General features: G+C 39.4%; 1 protein-coding gene and 1 long non-coding RNA gene across 8 annotated transcripts in view; one reads left to right on the top strand and one right to left on the bottom strand.

Annotated features, from left to right (window-relative positions):
* The window catches only part of RGS6 (regulator of G protein signaling 6), a 658,535-nt gene that overhangs the window by 590,219 nt on the left and 47,569 nt on the right, over positions 1 to 20,747 (bottom strand). The window lies entirely within an intron of this gene.
* Positions 4,396 to 20,747, top strand: part of LOC143651955 (uncharacterized) — a 57,262-nt gene continuing 40,910 nt past the window's right edge. Inside the window, exons 1-3 of one of the 4 annotated variants that reach the window (XR_013160342.1) lie at positions 4,396 to 4,643; positions 10,368 to 10,553; positions 15,924 to 16,015. This is a non-coding gene — a long non-coding RNA (uncharacterized LOC143651955). Of the gene's footprint in view, positions 4,644 to 10,367; positions 10,554 to 15,915; positions 16,016 to 20,747 lie in introns of all 4 variants that reach the window. The other 3 variants (XR_013160341.1, XR_013160338.1, XR_013160339.1) reach the window with 3 other exon arrangements.

Genomic DNA, 20,747 nt, shown 5'->3' with positions numbered 1-20,747 from the left:
TTTCCATTCATATCACTTTTTACATATCTTACTCTGCCTAATAAATTTTAAAACCTCAAAGCACTTCCTAAGAGCATACAGGGAATTACTTAATTTGATGTCAATATTTTTGGAGGATCCATTGCCATTTAATAGTTAAAGCAAATGCATAAAGGTTATACTTGGAAATGCCTTATCTGAAGGCCAACTTTTACTTACAAAAAAGAAAAAGGGTGAATAAAGTGGAAATACAAAGCTTGATAACAAATATGAGAGTATGAATAAATGCCCCTCATTGGTATTGGGGACTGAATCATGTTCTCACAAAAGACATGTTCAACTCCCAACCCCTGGTCCTGAGGTGTGAACCCGTTTGTAAATAAGACCTGTGAAGATGCTTTTTTTATTCAGAATGGACTCATTGGTGATTACTGTCTTCAAAGATCCTATTTAGATGAGGTCAAATCGAATCAGAATGGGACTTAGTTCACACAACCGGAGTCCTTATAAGCAGAAGAAATTCAGATGTGGACAGTCAATAGAAGCCAGAAGTTAGCCTAGACCAGAGGAGCAGATACAAGGAACATGAATTGGCCATGTGACAGAAGACTGCCAGCACACTCCCCACTCCGGGAGAGAGCAAGCCCTCCTAATACTTTGATGTTGAAATTCGAGACTCCAAAACCATGAGACATTAAATTTCTGTTGTTTAAGCAAGCCCAGTGTGTGCTGTTTGCCTTAGCAGCCCTAGAAAACTAAGATATTTGGTCAAGTGTACAGTTATTCAAATCATAACAGTGATTATTTAGATAAGACTAATTGGATTATGGACTGTTCCCTTTCAGATTGCTGGTTGGATGGATTAATGTATGTGTGTGTGGAATTTTGGAAATACATAATTTTTTGATATGGCTCTATGCTCTTTATAAAAATAAAATTAATGCATAAATATTCAACTAAGATACGTGCAGTGTTTTTTGTGTTTTTTTAAGTCTAAATACTATGGGAAGATATGGGATAGAAAATAAAACACACTTGTAATTCTTTTACTCGGGGGGGGGAAACACCATTTGCTGTTAACCTCTGGTATTTTTTCTTATAGGCATTTTTTCAGTGCAAACATGTTTTTAATGAAAAAATAGGCTCTTGCTGTTTTCTAACAGTATATGGTGGCTATCATACATGTGCATCTACATTATTATTTTTAATAACTACATAGTTCCAGCATATGTATGCATCATAACTTATTTAACCAACACCAATTAGTGAGCATTTACCCTGCCACTAATTTTCCACTGTTGCCAACAAGCTTGGCAATTACATACTTACACATCCATCTTTACATATTTGCTTGTCCTTTCCTCAGGATAAGCTCCTAGAATTAGATTTACTAAGTCCAAAAATGTTCACTTTTTAAGAATTTTTATGCATATGTCACAAATAAAAATCTTGCCCATTACCACCTCACCATTGAATACCATCAATTGTTTTTTAATATTTGTCAATAATAGATTTTTGATTTTCATTTCTTCCATTATTAGTAAAGACATTATATTTTCAAACATTTAAAGAATATTTGCATTATTTCTTGGTGATTTATTTGTTCCTGATTTTTGCTAAATTTATATGGACGTATTCACAGCTTTGTATTTATTTGCCAGTGCACCCCTCACACACTAACCATATCACTAACCATATGCCCCATCCATTTACTTTTTTTTTTTTTTTTTTTTTTTGGTATGGGCAGGCTCTGGGAATCTAACCCTGGTCTCCAGCATGGCAGGCAAGAATTCTGCCACTGAGGCACTGTTGCATCGCCTCCATTCACATTTTTTAAAGCCCAGAAGCAAAGACCCATAAACAGAACATAACAAAAACTTACAGAGTTAGCACATGGTTGAACCAAGTTCAAATTTGCATGACTCTAAAATTCAGGCATTTCTCACTGTGGTGGACGCTATGCTGACCCCCTTCAGGACTGAAAGCAGAGGTTCCCAAACTGAGTTACACATTAGAATTACCCAGGGAATTTTAAAACTCCTGATGCAGATTGTGCACTCCATACTGATGAAATTGGGCATTACCCAGGTGACTCTAAAAGGGGACAACATTGGTGAACCACTGACCGAGGATTCAGTCCCCCTCAGCTGCTGGGCATGCTGCTGGCTGACAGTCCTCAGCTGTTAACGCTCTCAGGAACTGCCCTTAGTTGAAGATAGTTACCTAACCCAGGCTCACAGCTCTTCCAGGCAGCAACCCACTGCATCTTATGATGGGTGAGTAGGGAAGTATACAGGTCCATCTTCCTTGCCCCAACTCAGGAAGTCCTAGCTCCAGAGCTCTGCATGGAGTAGGATGAGCCTTATGACCACATTGCAGCACATCTGCCCAATCCTGCCTCTTTCCCTTCCCCTACAGGTGCTGTTCCTAAGAGATTTCCTAACAAGATTCCACAGGGCAAGCTCGGAGGTTGCTTGGGGGGTGGGGTGGGAGTGGGATACCCAATCTGTGACACTCACTCTATGGAATTTCCCCTAAAAGAATAAACTAAAAAAAAAGTATATCTTCCTCAAAGGCCTTACAAATACTTGAAGATAGTAATTAAAACATACTTGAAAATCCTTTTAATACTTGGTAGCCAAAGGATAAGTAAAACAGTAGCCTCAGCTCTTTTAATCCATAGAGTACTGACAATATTTTAAGCCCTCATCCATTGGTTGTCTTTCAGTCATTGTCTCATTCTCCCCCAAACAGAAACAAAATGTTTATTGATTTGTACTTTCCTTATCTTTAGTCAGCAATAATTCGGAATTTATATGTTGAGTGGTACAGGGAAACGAATAAGCAATTTCTTGGGCCAGCTCCCAGGATTAAGAATATTTAAAGACTACCTAGCATCAGATAGTGGAAACACCACTAATTTCAGTTTTACAGTAAGTATGAGCGTTCAATCAAACTGAAGCATGTGTACAGAAAACTTCCATGAAGATAGATAAGAGACCTATTTGAAAAGAAGAGGAAAACAATTGCTTTATAAAAATCAAGCATGCACCAAAGGCAGTAGTCTTCAGAGGGTAACATATCCAAAAATCTATCTTTCCAGAAATACACAGTCTAATGCCTCTTCTCCAAGATTTACAAAGTACATCACATTTGCAAAGTCTTCCATCACCATCAGCTATCCCCAAGGAGCCCATTTTTTGAAAGATTAGCATGCCTCCTGCTTCGATGAGTACCTTCCCTTAACAGAGCTCTCCATTCAATGATGGCCAAACCTCTGATAAGGGTAACTCAACAACAATGTACTGTCTGCTTCATATTGTTATGAGGTCAAATGAGATGAATGGGTAACCTAAGCACTTTAAAAATTAAATTAGACTGCTGTGTAAATGTCAAAATACACTATAACACTCCCAAATCTACACATCTCCAGGAATACACTAGTTTAAGAACTGTTATGGATTGAATTATGTCCCATGCAAAGTCATGTCCAAGTCATAAATCCCGATCCTGTGCATATGAACCCATTTGTAAATAGAATCTTAAAAGATGTTATCAGTTAAGGTGAAGTTAAACAGAATCAAGGTGGGCCTTGCTCCGAAGTGACTGGACTCCTTGCAAGCAGAGGAAGTTTGGACACTGTCAGGAGTAGGAGACAGGAGGAGATGGATGACCATGTCACAGAGGCAGAGGTTGAGGTCTGGATCGCTAGCAAACCACCGTCAGAATGTTACGGCCTCCAAAAGAAAAACGATCCTACCAATACCTTGATTTTGGACTTTCAGCCTCTAAAACTGTGAGACAAGAAATTCCTGTTTTTAAGCCAACTAGCCTGTGGAATTTATTATAGCAGCCCTGGCAAAATAAGTCAGGGACAATCATGTACAACATAGCTGTTTAACAGGGGAATGAGGAAGAGAATTCCATTGCGTGAAACATATTAACCCAACTTACTTCTTTTTTGCATGCATTTAATAATCCATTTGAGACCAAGATATTATGTTGCAGAAGCTATGGGCCACGGTGCAAAAGCAAATGTGAATTAGAACAGCTCCTCAATTTAGACTGATAAAACCATTTCCATCCAAAACTCCGGCGTTTGCTTGATTTGCTATTGGCTGTTTTTGTTTCTGTGGTGCGTGTGTGTGTATTCTGTATTTGTTTATTATGACGGAAAACACTGGAATAAATCGTTCCTTTTGAGGATTTTTTTTTTCCTAGAAAATACCCTGGAGAAAAATTAATTTTTACAGCACTACACAGAAATTCTCCAATGGGCTTTTTAAATTACCTCTGTGAGGTAAGACAAAAATTATTAACACACTGATTTCATATTCCACAAATCTGTAACTTCTGACGTTTCAAAGTCAGGGATTTATTTTTTCCCTGTCAAATGAAGCCTTCGATTGGGCTAATACAGGTTCCAAATTTAGCAGAGCCACAACCGCTGGAAGCAGTTGCTTAACAACTGCACACATTTGTTTATGACCTCACAGGTTGCCAGGAGAGGCCACTGGCAGAGGCCAAGAACATAGTCAAGTCAGACATAAACAAGTGACCAGAACCCAAAGTCTGAAATCAAGAGAGAAGAATTAGATGATGTTCTTCTTTCAACTTGCTCTTTCTTTAGGAAAGCCTTGGGAGAAACCAGGATATATATTCTGGTGAGTCCAAGTCATTTACGCTATTTAGGAACTGGGGAATTAATCAACTTTAAAACAAACAAAATTTTCAACCTATCATCTTTTCTTCTCTTTCCTTTCTATATCAAATTCCTTAAGAGTCTACAACCTCTGCCTCCATTTACTCACCATATGCTATAACAGCTCTCAGTGCTTACCCATGCTGACTGTGTGATCACTAAGTCCAGTGGCCTTTCATGAACACTCCTTGAGATTCCTGTGGCATGCAACAAAGTTGGCCATTCATTTTTCTTCCCATCACTCTGATACACCCCATCCTGATGTTTCTCCTACCCCTCTAACTTCTCCATTTTCCTATTCCCTGTCCCTTTCCTGGTTCTTGATTACCTAAGTCCCCTGGGTTCTCTTTGAGCATCCTTTCACTGTCTATACTCCCTTGACAACATGAGCTCTTCTATGGCTCTGTGTCATCCCCATATGTGACAATTCCCAACCCCTCTTTTGAAGATCAAGCCCATATTTCCAACAGCCAGTTTCATGTTTCCATTCTCCAATCTTCTCTGTACCTCATATTCAAGAAGGAACCCATCACACTTCCTACAAAACAAGTTCCTGCTCCTAGCTTCCCAAATTTTGTTATTCTTCTCATCTCTTATTATCAAAGCTGTCCTTCTATTCCACCCCACATTTACAAGTTTCCAAGTCCCATGAATAATTCAAGACATCCCTCTGCTTTTCTTTCCATCCTTATGGTCAAAGATATTGCAATAACTTCCTATGTTAATTCTTGTTTGCAATATCTTCTGACTCTCAAAAAATTCTGCACAGCAATACCAGATAATTCTTTCTAAAGTAAGGTGTGTCACAGCCTTGTTCAAAAATTGTCAGTGCATCTCCTTTTCAAGTCCAGATCTCTAATCCTCACATCTAAGGTTCTCTGTAATCCAGCATTATCTCTTTACTAATACCCTAAAAGGTCACAGTGTCCTGATGAGTTTGAATTCCTAGATGTTTTCCTAAACTTTTCCTGAGGTTTCCCACTCTCCCTGAAATACTCCAGTCCCTATCCCCATCTCCACTGATTAAGGTTATACCTTTCTTCAACACCCACATCAAACTACTTCCATGATAAAACATGCCCTGATTTCTTATATCAAAAGTGATTTATTGGTGCTTTGAATTCACAAGCATTTTGCACCATTCTTGGGGCATTTGTTATTGTCTGTAACAATGAAGTGCACATTTTATTTTCTCTTTTAGGGACACAGTATCATGGTTTGCTGAAAAGAGTAAGAACTTTGAAACCAAAATAACTAGATTGTGTTTTCATTTGTACTGGCTAAATAACCCTGAATCTCTCTGGTTTTAATTCCTTCATTTGTAAAAATAACCTGTGATAATTACAGTGAATTGACTTGCTTTACTTCAGGGGTCAACAAACAATGGGCTCAGGCCAAGTCTGACCCATCACCTGTTTCATAAATAGTTTTATTAGAACACAGCCACGCTCATACATTTATGTACTGTTTATAGCTGCTCTCATACTGTAATGGCAGAGCTCGTAACTGCAGCAGAGATTGTACGGCCTGCAAAGACTAAAATATGTACTATCTGGTCTTTCATAGAAAGACCCTTTATCCATTTTAATCTACTTCTAGGTAGAGAGGTCATATAGCCAAAAATATTTTCCAGACTTCCCTGCACCTAGGGATCCCGGGGTCAATTGGGTTCCACTAATCAGATGCACTCATGCAAGGACTTTTAAAAGGTGGAAGTAATGGGGCCATCTTCTGGCTCCTTTTTCACTGTTCACTGTAGTCAAGGAAGGTCATAGAAATATGAGGCTTTTTAACTGTAGCAGTGTTATAGTGCCCTTTCTTCAGCTTCCTGAGGGTCAAGAGGCCCTAGCAGAGTGGCAGCAACCTTGGGGGCTTCCCCATCTAAGCTTCCCCATAGCTGGATGGCAGCTACAGGGGTACACACTGACCTCACACTCCACAGGCAGCCTCAGAGGTGTAGCTCCCCTGGAGGGTCGGTACAATACTATTTTGGAAGTCTTCCCAGAGGCTCACCCTTCTGGTGATTTTGCTAGCGCCAATTCCCTGTATTAACACCCTCTCTTTAAAAATTTATAGCCAAGATTCTGTGTCCTATACTGAACCCTGATTTTAATGCCAAAAAATGCATATCTAGTTGAGTTACTAGAAGAAAGAACAATGTATGTGGAAGTATTTTATAAAACAGTAAACCAAGTGTTGTCTGTAAACCACTTATATCTCATCCCCCAAACTTTGACCCTTGTCCCCAGCACTTTGCACAGTGGCTCACATCCCTGAAATGCTGATGCATCCCAGAGCACAGTCTCAGTTCTCTTCCCTCTCCTTCTACCTTTAATTATCATAATCAAGGTTCGATCTATTTGATGACGTGGACATTTTGAAATACCAACTTTCCATGACAATGCGCATGCATTACAATTTTAATATAATTTCTGAGGTTCACAGGCCCTCTAAATTTTATCTATGAACCTCTGAATTATGAAGCCCTGACCTTATATGCAAATGAATATCTAGACCTATATTTCAAGTCAGATCACTTTCCTGACATGAAGACTGATATATGCAACAGCCCCCTGGACTTCTCATAGAGAACCTCAAATACAACACCTCCACAAGTGAATTTATCTTTCTAGTTCTCCTCTTCCGATGTAATTTATCACATAGTATATCCCCTTAAGGTCTGGGCATAATTCAGACACCTTCTTCACTCACCATAGGCAGATAATTGATTGCCAGGTAATGGCAATTCTGCTACTGAATCTAGCAACTTCTCCATCTCAGCTGTCACTAATTTTTCCAGCCTGCCATTATCTTTCAACAAGATTGCTAGAGGAATTGTAGTAGTTCAGAGGCTATAAGAACCCCAGGAAGGATCATGTTCTTTTAACACATTCCTGTGGGGTTAGACCTTTTGTAGGTGGGATCTTTTGATTAAGTTATTTCAACTGACACGTGGCTCAACTCATTCAAGGTGGGTCTTAATCCTCATACTAGAGCCCTTTATAAGAGGATAAAAGACAAAGAAAACACAGAAAAAAAAAAAACCCGGAGAAGCTAAAAGAGAGACGTAATTCAGAGAAACACCCATAGGAGCTTAGAGGAAAAGCCACAGATGGGGAAGCCAGAAATTAAAGCCACAATACTTGGGACAGAAGGACCAGCAGACTTTACACTGTGCCTTGCTATCTGACAGAAGGGCCAAGCTCGCTGGTAACCAATCTTCAGAGAAAGGATAATGCATCTCGATGCCTTAATTGGGACATTTTCATGACCTTAGAACTGTAAATTTTTTTAGCTAATAAACCCATTTGTTAAAAGCCAGTCCATTTCTGATACACTGAATTTCATCGGCCTCAGCAAATCAAAACAGAAGCCATCAGATTGGTTTCTTTGCTTCTACTCTGTTCTCTCTAGTCCATCTCCTGTACCTTAGAACATGCATATATAAAATCTAATCATGTCTCTCATCTGTTTAAGACGTCTAACAACTCTATGTCATGCTCGTGGTTTAGCTTTCCCAATTCCTCCAAAATGGCTCCATATCACCCTACTATATGTTCTAAAAGTTTACAAAACTAGTCTTTATCATCTCCAAAGAGCACATGGCACTCCCTCCCCATAATATCCTTCCTCGCCATTTATTTCCCAACAGCCCTCCTTGTTCACAGGATAAATGCCTGTGTGATCAACAGTGTAACTAATGAGAGCAAGCACTCTCCACCCGACACCCCACCCACACCGCACCCACACTCCCGATGAGTCTGGAGGCCTCGGAAAGCCAGTTACCACCTCTACCCCTTAACACATGACAAACTTTCCTCCTAATTTCTTCTCAGCCTTCAGTTCTTAGCTTAAAAGTCACTTAATTCCCTTATTCACCAAATGTTTACCAAGCATCTACTATATGCCACCACTAGCCTAGCATCAGAGATACAGCAATAAAAAGACAGTCACCATCCTTACCCTGATGAAGTTCAAAGTCTAGAAGGGAAATCAGATCAATAACAACAAGTATCATTTCCCAATTGCCTCCTGTCCCAACCCTTGGTTGAGTCCTCCCTTCTGGGATCTCATAACCAGTTCCTATTATCCCCCAACATTGTTATCATGGATGGCTGGTCTGTCTCTCCCAATGACACTATGAACTTCTAACAGGCAGCAGCACTGTGTCTCATCCATCATTTTATTTATCACCAATGTCTAGTGCAGTATATAGCACCCAGAAAGGGCTTAATAAATCCTCACTGAGTAAATGAAAATGCAGTCAATAAATATCAGCTCAATGAGTAAGCTCTGCTTAGGGATGGCGCTACTAAGAGGACTACAGTGGAAACCACTGAAGAGAGGGGAGGATCCCTCATGTTTGCTTATCTGGGCTTTGCCAACGCCAATGTGCTTCTAACAGCCAGCTTGCTGCCTAGATTTCATGTTAAGCAGCTATTCCCAGCAGCCCTTCTTGCCTTCAGGATAAATATCTCTGAGCTCAACAGTGTACCTAATTACAGAGGCCACCCGGCATCTCCAGAGGCCTCAGGAGGCCAGTCGCCAAGCTGTACTCTTGGTCACTGGACTCTAAACAACAGATAAGGCAGACAGACACAGGGGACCCGGTAGCTAGGAGAGGCCAGGAGCTCAACCAAGATAGATCCCAGGAGCTTTGTTCCAAATTCCCTGCCAGGCCAGCCCTGAATCTTTGCATGTAACCTATAGTCACATTTCTCATGCATATGAAATGGGTGGCGGATAGGAAAGAGCAAAGAAACACGGAGGAGTCAATATACCCTTCTTTATGAAAAATGACAAGGCAGTGTAGATAAAAAGGAATGAGATTTTCTTGGATGTATAACAATATAAGTTAACATTTATGGAGCACCTGCTATGTGCCAGGTTCTAATCACCTGAGGCATTAAATCATTTAATTCCCCCAATACTCCCTAGGAGACATTATCATTCTCATCTCCACTTGAAGATGAGGAAATGAAGGCACAGTGAGATGCAGGAGATTCCCCTGCTCCTCAGGAACCAGCAAGTAAGCAACCAGCCTGCCAACACAGACGTCTGGCTCAGTCCATGCTCTGACCCACTGCACTGGCATCCCTGTGAGGAAGGCACAGTGTTCTCACCTCCACCCTGCCAGGGACCCAATCTCAAATGCTAACAAAGGCCAGGCACATTCTATCAGAACTGAGAGCATAGTCTCTGTTTCAAAGGGCAGCAATCAGCCTGGCCAATTACGACCAGGCAGCAGTGAGGGTCTGATATGCCAGCTCTTCCTATTTTCCAAAAAAAAGAGGGCAGAAATCCAGATTTTTTCTTTTTAGTTTGGAAGCAAGAAAAGGCAGGCATCACACAGGATTTTAGCCAGAGGGCCTGAGAGGATCATGACATTTGTAACTAGAATGATTGATAGGAAGAAGAATAGGTTTGGAGGTACGAAGAATATGTGTTCTGGTTTGACATGCTGACTTTCTGGTGCCTACAACACCCAGAGGGCCATGAGAACTCTTCAACTGGAGCTCACAATCAGAAATGTAGATAATCAGGAAGGCTCTTTGGTTATACTGTTATCAGGAAACCCCTGGCTGACTCTCAGCCTCATAGTAACAGGTCATCTAAAGCATCCTCAATTTGTTGTTGTGATGATGGTGAGAATACTAAGCTCCACAGGAGGTTTTATTTCTTTCAGGATCAGAATCCCTAAGAACAAGATTAAGGTATGCCATCATGTACCTTTGGAAAATGACTATGTTCAAGAAACTGTGAAGCCCTATGGGGAATACACAAATGAACCAGACCCCAGTTCTCTAGGGCTTACCAATGGAGCTGGAGGGAGAAGACTATCAGCACAAAAAACTATTCTACAAGTAGGTAGGTAATAATGGACTTGAAAGTTAATATAAACACCATAAGGAATTATGTAGGAGGAGAAAAGTCACCACTGTGTCTGTAAAAATCAGGAATTGATCCTTAGGTAGTATTAGATTCTAGTATTGAGAGAGGTCCAGAATTCTGGTAGACTGAGACCGAAGCTAGGACAGAGAAATAAGGCATTCCAAGCAGATAGAATAGCTCGAACAAAGGAGAGAAGAGGAAAAACACAAGCTATCTTTGGATCTAGTCTGTCCAGAGGATCAGATGTGCATGTTGGGGACATGTGACAGAAAGGAGATAACCGTAGTTTAGGATCAGATCAGAGATGCCCTTAATTGGCAGAATAAGGAGTTTGGATGTCATTCTGTGGGCACTGGGAGTAATTAAGGTGGCCAATAAAAGCGATACTTCTGTCCAAGACCTAGGTGCTTTACAGTCCTATCTCTTCCCCTTCAGAGAGCCTCTTCTAGGTTGATGGTCCTCAAGAGAAGCCCAAGGAAACACATCGGGGTAGTTCCCCTTTGGGCTCTTTGAATACAATAAAGCATATAACTCTGTTCTTGATAAGAGCACAGTTATGAAATCCTGCATAAGATCCTCCATGGCCCATTGATCCTACTCTTGTGGTCGGACTCCAGCTTCGACAATCAAGATCTGCCATGCATGCTACCACTTCTCTGTAATGAGCCTATAAGACTCAGACAGTGGAGCATCAAGGACAAGATCAAGCTCTACTTATTACCAGCTGCAAAGCTCAGGGGAAAACTACTTAACTTTTCGGTGCCTCACTTTAACATCTGTAACATAGGATTGCTGTGAAGATTAAATGAAATAATATAAAGCACTTAACATTGTGGCTAGAAGACAGTAAGTGATCAGTTGCTAGTAACTGTTAATTTCACTATTATTACTACTGCTATTATTATATAATTACGGGTCTACCAACCATTGATTCATCTAGACTTTACATGAATGCATTGGATAGTAAATTTCATATAAAAGCCATTCTCTAAAAAATATTTTGTCAAGGTATGTGCTGTTCATGGCAGCTAAGATGTGTTGCCATGGACACGGCAAAGCAGTAGATCCAATTAAAGAACACAAGTCCTTGTGACTTAAGAGAAAGAAACTGAAGGGACAAGTTTGCCAACAGAAATAAGCTTTCTCTTACCTTACAGTTGTGGTTTTTCTGCTTTGTTTTTAATTCCATAAGCCTGGCAAGTGCTACTTTGCTAAAACTAAATACTTTGCTGTTTAATTCTCTTCCGTTGTAATGATACCATCTCTAAAATAAATGGGGCAATAAATAAATAAATAAAATAAAATAAATGAGGCACCTTCATAGCAAGCAATGTAAAAAAGAAGCTCCTTATCATATAAAAATCTCCAACAAATTAATAGAAAAGGCAAACACCCTTATAAAATAGGAAAAGGACATGAATTAAAAATTCAACAAAGAAAAAAAGTATAGATGAGAATTATGCATAAGATAGATATTCATCTACATTTGTAATATGTTAATGCAACTTAAAATAATGAGGTTTGCTTCACCTATTAAAATTAATAAAAGTTTAAAACAGTTCCCATTATAGGTGAGGGTATACCTAGGAAATACAATTTGGTCATACATATCAACTTGGTAAGATACATGGAGAGCCTTAAAATACACTTTTTATTCTAATTCTAGAAATTTATCCCAAGGGAACAAACACTGACATGTAGAAATAAATGGTAAGTAGTTCAGAGGTTGGCTTTTAAACATTAAAGAAGTTAAAATTTGACTTTTCTACCTACTAGCCATCAAACCTGAGGCAAATTACTTAGCCACTCTTTATCTGAGTTTCCTCATCTGTTAAATGAAAATGACACAGAGATCTCACAGGGTAATGGGCAAGAATAAATGAGAAAGTAAATAGAACAAACCCAATGGTGTGCCAAGCTCAAAGCCTCAAACAACATTAGCTACTACTCCCACTGGTTAAATAAATCATATATCCATGAAGTAGTGTAGTAGTTAACCACTGAAAACTATATTCTAGAACAATTATCAGCAAACTACAGCCCTCAGGCCAAATCTGGCCCAGAAACTGGTTTGGGCAATAAAGTTTTATTGGAACACAACCATGTCCATACTGACACTATAGCAGCAGAGTCCAGCAGTTGAAACAGGGGCCATATGTCCCACAAAGCCTAAAATATTTACTATCTGGCCCTTTACAGAAAAAGTTTGCTAATCCCTGATCTAGAGGATCATGGGGAAACGTTCACAATCTATTAAATAAAAAGAAGTTTCTCAACAGCAAATATCATAAGTCTCCATTGTATTAAACCACATGCATAGAAAAAAGTACAAAAATAGGGACCTTACGAAGTTAACCGTAGCTCTCCAAATATGGGAGCTACCCATTTATTTTCCGCTTTGTGCTTATCTATAATTTCCAAAAATTATTTACAATAAACATAAATCATTTCTGTACAGAAAAAAATTAAAGATGCTAAGAAGGAAAGAAGCTGTTTTATGTGAAACAGAGAAAGGATAAGTAACACACTAAACGGTAAAATGAGATGGGAAGGTATTTTTAACTGGTGAGAGAAACGTCACTCATAGCTAGTCACCTTACACAAGTCTTTCAATTTCTCTGCACCTCAGTTTCATTGTTTACAAAATAGAGATCAATAATATCTCTTATTTCACAGGCCTTTTCCAAATGTAATATGAAGGGTGGGAAATACTAAAAGAAACTATAATCATTGAATACTACAACTCAGTGATTAGCACATTTTTGCTCTTGAGGTTGTGATGGCCCTGTTATCCTAGAGAAGAAATGAGCATTAGGCAGCTTCCCAGGTAGTTGGTCTGTTCCTTCCAGGTTTGATGAAAAGAGAATGGTCTTTGAAAAAGAGATGAACCGAGTTCTAATTCCAGCTTCCCACTCACAGTGCAACCTCAGGCACTGGAAACACAGGAAACACCCTGCTGTCATAGGCAGCAGTGCTACCCACGGGAGCCAAGGTCTGACATGAAGTTGGTGCTGGAAAATGAGAGCCTTTGTACATTGCATCTGAAAATAAAGTGGCCAGCCAGCAAGCGGCATAACCACCTGGGACATGTCAGCGCACACAGCCCAAAACTTATAGTACTTCAATACATGATTTTTAATCAAAACAAAACAAAATAAATTATCTTTAATAATATATTAGTATAAACTAGGTGACACCTCAACAAAGAAAACATATCATCCAAGGGGAAAATGGCTGGTCTTGGGAAAGAAACAAGACCTTTGGAGAATAACCTTATCACTCTGGTTACAAAAGAATTCCCGTGATGACCGTCATGAACCTCTGTATCTTCTGATTCATACACATATTCTCCAAAGACAGTGGTTCTCAGGGTATGGTGCAGAATCTGCCCCATTCAGAAATGTATAGGACAGAACTTATAGACCTACTGAATTAGATAGTTTGAGAATGGGGCCCAACAATCTGCATTTTAACAAACTCTAAGAGATTCTGATACATGCCAAAAACACATGGCTAAAATATCAGAGTTAAAACCTTCCCGCCTTTCCAATAAGTCTTAGTTTGAAGGGGTTTTATAAGTCAAAGCCAGACAGCCAGAAATTGAATTTAAGACACTACTCTGAACTGTGCCTCAGTTTATATTTCCATAAAATTAGAGCTAATAATAAAGATCCTTGGAGGATTTTAGTAAGCAATGTAACACATAATTTATAGCATTTTTCATTGATTATGAAATGGCTGAGCACTTTCCAAAAACTATTATAAATAGCATGCACAGTCTCCCACAGGCCCTTCAAAGCAAGAGGAGCATCCTCTCCTGTGATCAAACTTCACTTCTTCCTCCTCAGAGTACCCCTTAACCTTCTCCTTGCAGAATGGCCCCTGTGTAGATTCTGCCGGCACCTGGGCATTACTTACAGCATATGGACATGCACTGGTTTGGAAGTTATCTTGAATATCCACACCCCAGTTAGATCCTCCCTCAGTTCCCGCAATGAATCAGCACTATGTGGAATCATTGTATCTCGGTTCCTACGCAAATATTGTCCTGACACAGGCAACCGCACTTTTCAGTCTCTTCCAAATCTCCTAAAGCAGAGGGTGGCAAACTTTTCTGCAATCAGCCAGTTAATAAAATTTTTAGGCTCTCTGGGCCATTTGTATGGTCTCTGTCTCAATCATTCAAATCCCCTGTAGTAGTGCAGAAGTAGCCATCGGCAATCTATTAACAAACACTGCAGCTACGTTTCATTAAACCTGATTTAAGAGCTCTGAAATTTACAGGGATATGTAACTGCTATATGTCACAAAATATTAATCTTTTGATTTGTTTTCAGCCATTTAAAAATGTAGAAACCATCCTTAGCTTGAAGCTATACAAAAACTGGTTTGGGGATGGATTTGGCCCTCAGGCAAGTAGTTTGCCAACTAAACTGTCCTAAAGCTGTAATATGCAGTCATTGGCTGTAGTAACTTTTTTTTTTCAAACTACAGACCTTGCCTTCTCAGGTATGTACTGAAGTCAATGATATCAATAATTCTCTGTGAGAAGGAAAACTCACTCCCTGGTTCCTCACTGACAGCTGGCATTTGCCATCTGTTTCCTCAGTCAGCTTCACGAGGTACTCATCTGCTTTTGTCATTTCATCACCCAGGGTCATCTCTTCCTCAGCAGTTTTACTGACAACATTATAGCTTGCATGGCTTTTTTCTACCATTCTGTGTCAAAATTCCTCATCAGAACATGAAAAAATGGCAGAGAGGGAGGACCTCTGCAGAAGAAATGCACATTGGCTTGTGCAGCTCAGAGGAAAGGAAAGGGCATTTCACCAGCACTCTCTCACTGCTTGAAAAACATAAGGTTCTTCCATTGTACTGGCTAGCCAGCCTGAGAAAGTGTTTATTAACTATATTGTTCAGTACTGTAATGTTTATGTATTATAAATTATAGAATATTCTGAGGCAAACAGTCCTGTAAGGAAGACACACTATGTGGGGCCTCAGTAAATGAGACATGCCTTTATGCTTTTGGAATGTACCTGTTTGGTCATTTTCCTCTAATGGCAAAGATTTGCTTATGCTGAGAGGAGGGCCTAAAACCTAATGAGCAGGGAGTGAAGGCCTTTAAACCCTCCCATTTCCACTGCCATCTCCAAAACTCTTTTCTCTTCTGTTCTCAGATGACAATCAGCCAATGTCAACAGGTGTTCAGTTTAAGTTGCCACACATCTACCACTCAAATACAGAAAGCAAAATCAATCATTCCCTTAGGATACTTCTCCTCCCCATCTACAGCCATAGACATAAAATTTCAAAATGACTTCTTTCTTTCATTTTCTGAGACAGGTAGTGTGTTCAACAGAACATCCCTCCAAAGATGTGCACAGAATCCACAGAACCTCTGAATATGTTACCTTACGTGGCAGAAGAGACTTTGCAGGTGTGAGTAAATTAAGGGTCTTGAGATGGAGAGGTTATCCTGGATGATGCGGGTGGGCCCAACGCAGTTGGGAGGATCCTTCTAAGAGGGAGGCAGGAGGGTCTGACAAACAAAACAGAGGTAGGAGTGACGGGGGTCTGGAAACCAAGAAATGTGGGCAGCTTCTAGAAGTTTCCTGTACTGGGTTGAATAGTGCCCTTTCCCCCCACCTCCAGAAAAATTCATGTCCACCCAGGACCTCAGAAAGTGTCTTTTTGGGAAATAGGTCCTTTGTAGGTGTCATTAGTTAAGCCAAGGTCAAACAGGATTAGGAGGGTCCTAATTCCAATATGACCGGTGTCTTTCTAAGAAGAGGGAAATTTGGACACAGTACAGAGAGTACTGTGAATGCCATGTGAAGACAGAGGCAGAAATTGGAGTGATGCACCCACAGGCCACGGAATGCCATGGGTTGCCTACAACCTCCAGAAGCCAGGAAAGACGCAGGGCACAGATTCTCCCTTAGAGCCTTCAGAGGCAGCATGGCCCTGCCGACATCTCGATTTCAGACTTCCAGCCTCCAGCACTGTGAGAAATAAATTTCTGTTGTTTTAAGCCACCCAGTTTGTGGCACTTTGTTATGGCAACCCTGGGAGGCAAATACACTCCCTAGAGACTCCAGAAATAACACAGCCCTAACAACTCATTTTAGACTTTTGACCCCCAGAACTGTAAGCAAATGAATTTCTGTTGTTTTAAGCCACTAAGTTTGTAGTAATTTGTTAGAGCAGCAATAGGAAACTGGCAGCTGCTAAAAATTTGACATATAAGGAGAAAGTGTAATTTCTAGGAAGTCAGCTACTTTATATCATTGTCCCTAACCCTGAAGAATGAGAGGCAAGTTCTGCCCATCTCTCATGCAGGGTCCCTAAACTCTGGAACTACTAATCATTAAATAAAATGAGGTATAACATGAAAGGGTGATGGGGTGAGTGGGCAGTTAGAGAACACTGTGGTCATATACAAAAAGCATTACCCAAGAGGACTGCAAAGGATGAGATAGAAATGGAATGTGACTTATTTATAGCAAAGCCTGCCTCCCCCCCCTCAAGTGTGTGACAGAAGAGCTGTTTTAAAGTTTTATTCTTCAAACTTGGCTGCAGAACTTGGCTGCTTCTCAGAACTGTGCTTTTGTATTTAGCTTTAAAATATAAGAAGCAAACCCATGGTTAAACTGTAGGCAGAGGAGGTGCAGGCAGGAAAAATGCTGTGGGGAGTGGAAAGAGGTTGAAATGTTATTCTTATTTAGTTAGTTGCTTAAGAAAAACAAATAGAGAATAAAATAGCAAATGGCTTGGATAGGTTCCAAGTTGGATATTTCTGAATACTCTGGTATCAACAAGGCTCTCAAGATAAGAGTGGCACTGCAAAGCTAGTTGGATACTAGCATGGAGATCTGTTTAGAGGTAGACAGAATAAAGAAAAAGACTAGCCTCAACTGTTAGAAATCCCCTCACTCGTGTTTTTTGATGATGTAGAAGTTTTACATCAACAACCCAGGAAAGCCCACCTATATATGTAGAAACCAATACTGACCTTCTAGAAAACAAGATTTACCAAGAGTCCTGACACAGGTTATGACTTTTGGCCTAGGAATTCTAATTTTCCTCTATTAATAACAATAGTTAAAAGATAGTATGGTGGTTTACAGTTAGGTACCCCAGAAAAACATGTATTTAATCTTATTCCATTCCTCTGGGTATGAATATACTGTAAGTAGGCTTGTAGCTAAGGCCAGATGAATCAGGATGGGTCTCAATCCTATTACTAGAGGTCTTATGGAAAAGCCCACAGGTAGAAAGCCACAAGAAACTGGAGGCCAGAAATCAATGGACCTTGGGAGAGAAAGAAAATCCCACCACGTATATCACCATGTATGGAAAGGCCAAGAATCAGGGATCACCAACAACCAGCCCCAGAAGATGGCACTGCTCAGGGAGAAAACATTGCCTGCTGACAATGCCTTCATTATGGGCTTCTCCTAGCCTCAAAACCAGAAGGCAATAAATTCCCATCATCTAAGCCAAGCTATTTTATGGTATCTGTTTTAGCAACCAGGAATCTAAAACAATGGTACATTATCCACTTGACAGAATAGTATGCAGCCTTTAAAACTATTATTATGATGACATATCATGGCATAGATTAATGCTTAGGATATGTCAGGGACACATAAAATAGTACATACGCTATGACTGCCAACTAGTTTAATATATTATATATACTACTGATACAAATGAAAAGACTGGGAGAAATCAGACCAAAATGTTAATTGTAGGTGTTTTGTTTTGTAGGCTTTTTTTTCTCTACTTAATGCTACAATTCTTTTTAAATTGAATCACTTTTTAAGTGGAAAACGGTTACTTTTTTAAGGGAAAGGAAGAAAGAAAACCAGTTAGGGGAAAGCTCTGCTTTACCAATATCTCATCATGTGAGTTTCAGAACTCAAAATCTTTTAAGTTTTCTTGCTTTGGGGACCCTCACATGAAGATTGAGGTTATTATTACATCAAGGACATATCCTAGATTTAATATTAGAAATTATTTTATAATGCTAAATATATCTTATGCTTCCTTTTCACCACACCTTTGCTCACACTGATCCCGTCCCCTAGAATCTCCTCATGACTCTTTTCCATCAAGCCAAATCCTACCCTTCCTTAAAAACGCAATTCAAGTCATTTCTCTTCAAATTTTTTCTTCCCTATAAATCTGCCCTTTTCACATCAGCTCTCTGATAATTCATTGCACACAGTCTTGGAATTTTCTTTTGTTTACATAATACAATTTCTTCCCCCCAAATAGGCTTTAGAATAAGGCAAACGTACATTCAAATCTCAATACCACCACTTACTACCAATTACCTACCTATTCCTGCTGACTCTCAGTTTCATTATACATAATATAGGGCAAAACACCACTTTTCAGATGACTAAATGACTCAACGTACTCAAAGCACCTAGCGCAGAATCTGATACACAGTGGGCAGCCGTTAACTGCTTATGTTCTTCCTTCATCCTATTCCACGCAGGTCTCCCCAGATGGGCTGCAAAATTGTCTAGGAAAGGGCTTGTGCTATGCTACCGTTTACTGTCCACACAACAGTGCAGTGCCTTGCTGAAAGATGTTCAATAAGTACACTACTTGTTGATTTGATTTTTGAAAGGAGCATTGAGTTTCATGTAGAGACAAATGAGACATGTTCAATACTATTACATTCACTGGTATGAGCTACCTCTCAGCTGTTTCTAGATGGAGATTTCTCTCACTCCTCACTCCTTTTCTCTTACTCTCTAAATAAAGTGAACCACAAGTCTTATCAATTCTACTTCTAAAATATAATGAAGGTTTCCATCACTTTCCTTCATCTCTACTACCACCTCTTTAGACCAAGCAACCACTCAGCAGAAGTCTTTTCTAAAAAAATTTAAGAGAAAACTGAGGCCATAAGAGACAGATCCATTTTCTTTCAAAGCCAAAATTCTGAGTTCTACTTTTGGAAGTGACTACCTAGAAATTTTCAGATTAACATATCTACTGAGAGCACCTAGAGAGACTGGAAATAATATGTTTTAAAATATATATATATATTTGAAAACATTGATGAGCTGCCAAAGAAGTAAGTATCTGAAAGAAGAAATCTGAGAAGGTGAGTCCAGCAACTGGAGCTTCTTTTCCCTCCCAAGGGCAATGCCAGTTTTTTAAAGCAAAAGTCATGACTGAGAAGCTAAGCAATGCTTTTAGTAGTCTATTCAAACTCAGGGGACAAAAATTGGAAGTCAGAGTCCATCAAAGACCTAAGGTCTGAGTGAACTCCCAACGGTACTTTTGTTTAGAACCAGAATGTCTCCCCTAGGAATAAAGGTGATCTAGAAATATGCCAGCCCTAACAAGGTCTGAATTCCCACTGTGAACAATCTCTGTGTCTGATTAGATCAAGATAATCTGCCCCCAATTCAAGTGATTTGAAGAAATGAAAACAAACTAAATCTTCTCTCATGTAAGTTAGTAGCACCCAGACCCTTAAATTACCTCTCCAATGTTATTTATACAAACAACATTATTAAGTTATTAAGTTAACCCAGAACTTAATAATTAAAAAAACTAGGTATACAAAAAGTGAAAGAAAAAAACAGACAATGGAGACAGTCCAGCAAATGACACAAATTTTCAAGTTATTACATACGAATTTTAACAATAATTAATATGTCCTAAGGAATTAAATAACAATATTGAGAACTTTACCAGAAGACCAGAAACTATGAAAAGGAATCAAATGGAAACTTCAGAACATAAAAACGCAATAACTAATGTGATGGGTTTACTCGCAAATTAGATTCTGTTAAAGAGAACTTAGTGAACTGGAAGGTAAGTGTGTTGAAAATATCTACACTGATACACAAAGAGACAAAGGAATAGAAAATACCAAAAAGAGCATTAAAAATATGACACAGTGAAAAAGTTATATACATATGAATGGAATCCCAAGAAGAGAAAAAAATGGGGAATAAACAATATTTGAAGAGTTCCTGGCTGAGAATAATCCAAGCACCAATCAAATTAAAAAAAAGTGCTATGAACCTTATGTAGAATAAAAAGAAAATGATCCCTCATAGTAAAAGCAGTGAAACCAAACTTAAAAAAATAGTAACATCAGCTGGGGGGGGCAGAGATTAAGATTACCTTCAAAGTGCAA

Source organism: Tamandua tetradactyla, chromosome 12 (genome assembly GCF_023851605.1).
Source record: "Tamandua tetradactyla isolate mTamTet1 chromosome 12, mTamTet1.pri, whole genome shotgun sequence".
Classification (NCBI taxonomy): domain Eukaryota; kingdom Metazoa; phylum Chordata; class Mammalia; order Pilosa; family Myrmecophagidae; genus Tamandua; species Tamandua tetradactyla.
This window is presented reverse-complemented; position numbering and strand designations above follow the sequence as displayed.